A 7489-nucleotide genomic window follows, 5' to 3' on the forward strand; every position below is an offset into this window, starting at 1 on the left:
CCCAAGTTATTTATATGAGATATAAATAAGATGGAATGGTGAGTCTCATGCCATATAACAAACATGATAGGCACTTATAAATGATAAGTAGGCCGAACCAGTGACGCTTATGACAAGCACATGGAGTTTACTCTTGTCAATGTTTTGTCATAAATCATATCATTGCATATAATCTTTAGACCTGAGATAGCACAGTTATCTTGTATATAGGTAGGTAGTTTGAGTTTGATACTGCTTTCATACTTGTACTATGTATGGGTATATGGGCATGTGTTGGCTCCTACTAGTTATATATGGAGGTAGGTGTTGATCAAGATGGAATCTGTTCCTCTAAGTAAATAGAGATAAAATCCTATGTTCATTTAATTGTTCTTGATGTTTCAAGTTCTGCCAGACAGATAGATTTATTCGTAAAAGAGTTTCGATGAGAAAATCTTTTAATCAAGAACTGGAATTAAAAGAGAACATAATATTCATAGCAAATGGAGTTTGACATAAACCATGACTCAGCTTGAGTTGGGATTTTGTAATGAGAGATTCTAGTGCATGGTAACATATGATTATAGGTTCATTTAAGGTAAACCTTATTACTAATTGGGTGGCCATGGCATGCTATGCTAGGTGTTAACCATGGTCTATGAGGTTCATAAAATGATTTAGAGAAATCATTTATGGTAAGAAAGAGTTCAGATGATATTAAGAGTTGATATCATTTCTCATTGCCAATTAGTGATGAGCCTAGTAAGTCACACACATACATAAGTTATCACCTATTTAAATATGATTTAATTAATTAATTAAAGAGTTTAATTGATTAATTAAATAGGTTTGGTTTGCAATTAGATTGCAAAGTCCCTAGCATGACTTGAAACCAAATCTAGATTATTGGATGTATAATATAAGTTAAATTTATATTTAAAGTATTTAAATATGAATTTAATTAATGAGAAATTAATTAATAGAGATTAATTAATTAATTTATATTTGATATAAATTAATTAGAAGAAGAAAAATAATTATTTTGGGTTGAGAACTCAAAATTAAGACACAGAGGCATTTTGGTCATTTTTGCAGTGTGACACGTGGCACCATGAGATGGTGACACATGGCATAACACATAAGCTTGCCAAATGTTTTTTAATCATGTAAGATGATTAAAATCAAGATTAAATATAGGTTTGACACTTGGCACAATTTGATTGGGTCACTTAAACCTAGAGCTAATCAAAGGGTGACATGTGGCAAGGGTTTAATGTGTTAACCTAGCTATTTAAGTGTGGTTATGAAAAGAAAAAATAACCAGCAGCCTCTCCTCTCATTTGTCACGCCACTTTGAGCCTCTCCAGCTATTTCTCTTCATCTCTCATCAATTCAAAGAGATTAGCCATCAATCTCTTGAATTAAGAACACTATAAATTGTTTCTAGTGTCCTGTTTACATCTCTAATCTTTTAAAAGGTAGAACTTGAATTTCTAATTAATAGAAAAGGCTTTAGAAGCTGTTCAAGGGCTGCCATAGGTGTTCTTGGTGTGGACAAGCTAGAGGGACAACATCTGGTGTCCTAAAGACGAATCTCAAAGGCGTAGACACGCTGCAGCACATCAAGAGGTTAGTGTAATCGTTCTTGATTTAATCTAGGGTTCTAAAATTAATCTAATTAATTTTAAAATCTTAAATGGCAAATACAGATCCAAAAACATATTAAAAGAGTTTTAATATGTTGTTTATCATTGAAATCAAATAGACAAAAATAAATCTTGCATGATGCATGTGACCCTAGGTGAAAATTTTTGAATTCAATGGTATAAACTTGTGTTTTTCACGCTTCCGTTCCTTCAATTGGTATCAGAGCCACTATTTGCCATTTAGATTGTTTATTATATGATTTAATTGTGTGATTTGATCATGAGATGATTGATCCATTGCTGGTTGGATCAAGAGGTGTGGAGGCACACATGGTGAAGCCACCATTGGTGGCAGCAACAATGGTTCCATGGGTGGTTTAAGGTTTGGCTTTTAATTCTGCAATTGTTGTATGATCTAAGGCCTATTCTTTGACTAATTAAAGTGTTTAATTAGTTGTTTTAATCACACAATTAAATTATGATTCAAATCAGAATTTTAAAAAATTGTTTGAATGTGATTCAAATCTGAATTTTAAAAGTTGTTTGAATGTGATTCAAATCTGAATTTTTAAAGTTGTTTGAATCATATTTAAATCTGATTTTTTAAAATTGATTCAATAAAATTCAGATCTGATTTTTTAAAAAATATTTGAATGTGATTCAAATCTGATTTTTTAAAAAATGTTTGAATGTGATTCAAATCTGAATTTTTGAAGTTGTTTGAATGTGATTCAAATTTGAATTTTTAAATTTGTTTGAATGAGATTTAAATATGAATTTTTAAATTTATTTGAATCATATTCAAATCTGGATTTTTAAGTTGAATATGAGATATTCAATTTAATTTAAGTATGTATGTTTTATTTAATTGTTAAATAGTGATATGCATGATGGATGATCATGGACTATAAAAGACCAATGTGATTGGATTTATTTCTTTTATATTTCTTTGTGATTGTAAATTAATTAATTTATTTTGGGCATGTATTATTAAGTTTGTAATAATTTTTGGGTTGTAATTTCATTTATTTAAGTTCTTGTAAATTCTCCTTGGTATGCCAAGGATTACTATGTAATATTGGATTGCAAGAAGTTCAAGGAGGTCAAGAGCATTGGTGGGACCAGTGGGAGGGATTCAAGATCAAGTGTTGATTATGTACTCCGTCAGCAACTCTTGTAAAATGAATGAATGAAATGCACCTAGGAATGCCCTGATTCAATTCTTGGTGGCTCAGAATTGAATCCCTTAGAAAGTCCATGATCATACCATATTTACTGCTTATCCATGAATGCATGAGATGTATGGGAATGTATGCAATTATATGATATATGCATGCTAAATGGATAATGTGCAAAGTGAGACCTTAATAGTAAATAGAATGACCATAAAATCTTCCAAACAAATGATTAAGTTGGAAATGCTATAATTAAAGTAATTATAACATAGGCCCTCCATTGGGGCAATTATTTTAAGAAATTTTAAATAGTTGCATAAGATGCAATTTATTTAAGAGATTTTCTTAAGAATAATTATTAAGCATGAGATGTTGTAAATATGTAAATGGTTTAGTGGCCAATATTGGATGTACCTGAGGACATTAAAATTATTTGCATAATTACTGGCTCAATGGGATCAACTTAACTAATGCAAGATAAGTCAATAATGGATGTACCTGAGATTTTGAGCATTAGGGGCTAGGTAAAGGATTGAACCTCACATGAGATGTGATGGGCAAAGAGTTGCTCACTTATAGTTTATTGTAATTCCAATAATGGATGTACCTGAGGATGATCAATAGAATTATAAGAATTCAATCACCCACTAGAAATCCATCCAACTAGGATTTCCGTTTTCTACTTTGGAAGTGTAGGATTCGCTAAGTTAGTGGGAGGACCAATTTGATTAAAAGACCAAAATCATATTTGGTTAATTACATGATACATTTACTAATTAATCTGGTTATTTCTGCAATTAATTTTCTGATAATAATGAGCACAGAACAACCACCACCATCCAATATCCTTGCAAGCATACTTGATCACAATAGGTTGACAGGACCAAATCTGTCTGATTGGCTAAGAAATTTGAAACTTGTCCTGAACCTTGAACATATAGGATATGTTCTAGATTCAAATGTTCCTGGTCCCTTACCTCCAGAGGCCACACAAGAGGAACATGAAACTTTGGACAAGTGGAAGGAGCATGATATGAGAGCTAAGTGTTACATGCTTGCTTCCATGAGTAATGAGTTACAGAAGCAACATGAGAACATGCAGAGTGCGAGTGAGATCCTCCTTCACCTACAAGAGTTGTATGGTGAGCACAGCAGGAATGCTAGGTATGAGATATCTAGACAGCTATTCCGTATGAGGATGTCTGAGGGACAGAATGTTAGGGATCATGTCCACAAGATGATTCGGCTGATTGAGCAGTTGGAACATCTTGACTTCAACATGGATTTCCAACTACAGATGGATTTGATCCTTCAGTCCCTTCCTGAGTCTTTTGGGAATTTTGTGACAAATTTCCATATGACTAAACAGGAATGCACCTTAGCTGGTTTACTCAACATGCTGGTTATTGCCCAAAAGAATATGCCAGGCAATAAAGGAAAAGAGGTAGCTTTGGTTGCATCTTCTTTGTTAGAAAGTCCAACAAGAAGAAGGGCAATAAGAAAAAGAAACCTCAGATTCCTGGTCCTTCCAAGAAAATAGCTAAACAGAAAAGGAAGACCAAAGCTGACAAAGGCAAAGGAAAGTGTTTCCACTGCCAACAGGAAAGCATTTCCATTGCCAGTAAGAAAATGTTTCCACTGGCTAGAGTATAGCAATCTAAATGAATGCAATGCCATGGTGAAAACCAACTCAAGTTCAAAATATATTTGGCACTTAAGGTTATGTCATGTTGCAGAAGATAGGATTGCAAAACTGGAGAAAATGGGGATTTTATCCTCATTGGGCTCTGAGCCTACTCCAACTTGTGAATCTTGCCTTCAGGGCAAAATGACTAGATCACCCTTTGTTGGACAAGGGCTAAGAGCTGAAAATATTTTGGAGCTAATACATAGTGATGTATGTGGTCCATTTAAAGAAATGGCTAGAGGGGATTTTCATTATTTTATTACCTTTACTGATGATAAATCAAGGTTTGGGTATTTGTATTTGATGAAATACAAACATGAATCTTTTGAAAAATTCAAAGAATTTAAATCTGAAGTAGAAAATCAAACAGGAAAGAATATTAAAGCTCTTCGAACAGATCATGGAGGTGAATATTTGAGTACTGAATTTGATGAATACTTGAGAGAGCATGGCATTATTTCTCAGCTGACTCCTCCAGGAACGCCACAGCTAAATGGTGTATCTGAAAGGAGAAATTGTACCCTATTGGATATGGTACGTAGTATGATGAGCTATACTGATATGCCAATCTTCTTTTGGGGATTTGCATTAGAATCAGCTTTGTATATTCTGAATAGGATTCCATCAAAATCAGTTTCTTCCACACCTTATGAGATATGGCATGGAAGAAAACCAAGTCTTAAGCATGTTAAGATTTGGGGTTGTCCAGCTTATATCAAAAAGCTGAACACTGATAAATTGGAGACCAAATCAGAAAAGGGTCGATTTGTTGGATATCCAAAAGATAGTTTTGGATATTATTTTTATTTGCCTACTTCACAAAAGGTTGTGATAAGTAGAGATGCCACATTTCTTGAACAACAGTTTGTTCAAGAAGGAGCCAAAGGAAGGCAAATAGAGTTAGAATTGGAGAATTCTGACCAACCAACATATCAGATGGATATAGATCCATCTAGTCAACCTATATCCGTTGATGAAACATCTACAGCTGTTCCTCATAGAACAACCAGGGTATCTCACCCACCAGTGAGATATGGTTTTCTTCATGAAGAAGAACAAGAGTTGTCTACTCATAAAGAAGTAGATCATGGAGATGATCCACTTACCTATGAAGAAGCTATATCAGATATAGACTCTTCAAAATGGATTGATGCTATGAAATCCGAGATTGATTCCATGTATAAGAATGAAGTTTGGGATCTTGTTGACCCACCTAAAGGTATTATACCTATAGGGAACAAATGGGTTTTCAAGAAGAAAATTGGTTCTGATGGAAAGGTAGAGACCTATAAGGCAAGGCTAGTAGCGAAAGGGTTTCGCCAAAGGCAAGGAATTGACTATGAGGAGACTTTCTACTTTGTTGCCATGCTTAAATCAATTAGGATTTTATTAGCAATAGTGCGTACTATGATTATGAGATTTGGCGGATGGATGTCAAAAGCGACTTTTCTCAATGGATACATTGAAGAAAACATTTTCATGGAACAACCTAAGGGATTTGAATCCCAAGATGGTTCCAAGGTATGCAAGCTAAAGCGATCCATTTATGGATTGAAACAAGCTTCGAGGAGTTGGAACATCCGTTTTGATGAAGCCATTAAATCCTTTGGTTTTATCAAAAATGAGGATGAGCCATGTGTATATAAGAAGGTTAGTGACAGTGCTATCACTTTCCTTGTCTTATATGTGGATGACATACTGTTGATGGGCAATGATACAGGTATGTTGACGACTATAAAGGTATGGTTGTCAAATACATTCTCCATGAAAGACTTAGGGGAGGCAACCTATATTCTTGGGATTCGCATCTATAGAGATAGAGCGAAAAGAATAATTGGTTTATCCCAAAGTCTATACTTGGAAAAGGTGTTAAAGAGGTTTAACATGCTTGATTCTAAGAGAGGATTGTTACCAGTGAGACATGGTATCCATCTTTCTAAAGAGATGTCTCCAAAGACACCTGAAGAAAGAGATAAGGTGGCTGTGATTCCATATGCTTGTATTGGAAGTTTAATGTATGCAATGTTGTGTACTAGGCCTGATATCGCATATCTTTATTAGTTTGACTAGCGGTATCAATCCAATCGGGTTTGGAACATGGATAGATAGTCACAAGAATATCCTTAAGTACTTGAGAAGAACTAAGGATTTATTCTTGATTTAAGGAGGTGGAGACTTGCAATTGGATGGTTATCGATTCGATTTCCAATCGGATATCGATGATAGAAAGTCTACCTCTAGATATGTGTTCATTTGTAATGGAGGTGCGATCGGTTGGAAGAGTTCCAAAGCGAGCACGAATGCGATTCCACTACGAGGTGAGTATATTCGCATCGATCTTTGCAAAGGAAGCTATTTGGATAAAGAAGTTCATGTGACGAACTTACGTAGTTCCTTCCATTGAGTCAGCAGTTCCACTACACTGTGACAATAATGGAGCAGTCATACAGGCTAAGGAACTAAGGTCTCACCAAAATCCAAACACATAGAAAGGCATTACCACATTATCAGAGATATAGTTGGGCAAGGTGATATAGCCATGCAGAAAAATAACATCAGCTGAAAAAATTCAGCTGATCCATGCACTAAGCCTTTGTCACAAGCTCAGTTAGACTGACATCTTGAGAAGATGGGTCTAAGGTATTGTAATGAATAGCTCTAGTGCTAGTGGGAGATTGTTAGTAGTATGCCCTAGAGCATATCATTTAGTATGTATCTTGTATATATTTTTATTAATAAAAGGCATTTCCACTTTTCCGTTTACATAATATATTTATGTGTAATAGAAAAGGTCCATTGATATTTTATTAGAAATATTATTCTTAAGTTGTTAAGAATATGAGTGACAATATTTCTAGCACAAAGTATCATAAATAGGTTCACAATCGAGGATACTTCATAATAAGGACATGACTTATCCAGAAAGATTGTATTCATGTTTGTTCCCAAGTTATTTATATGAGATATAAATAAGATGGAATGGTGAGTCTCATGCCATATAA

This window comes from Hevea brasiliensis, chromosome 3 (genome assembly GCF_030052815.1).
Source record: "Hevea brasiliensis isolate MT/VB/25A 57/8 chromosome 3, ASM3005281v1, whole genome shotgun sequence".
NCBI classification, from domain to species: domain Eukaryota; kingdom Viridiplantae; phylum Streptophyta; class Magnoliopsida; order Malpighiales; family Euphorbiaceae; genus Hevea; species Hevea brasiliensis.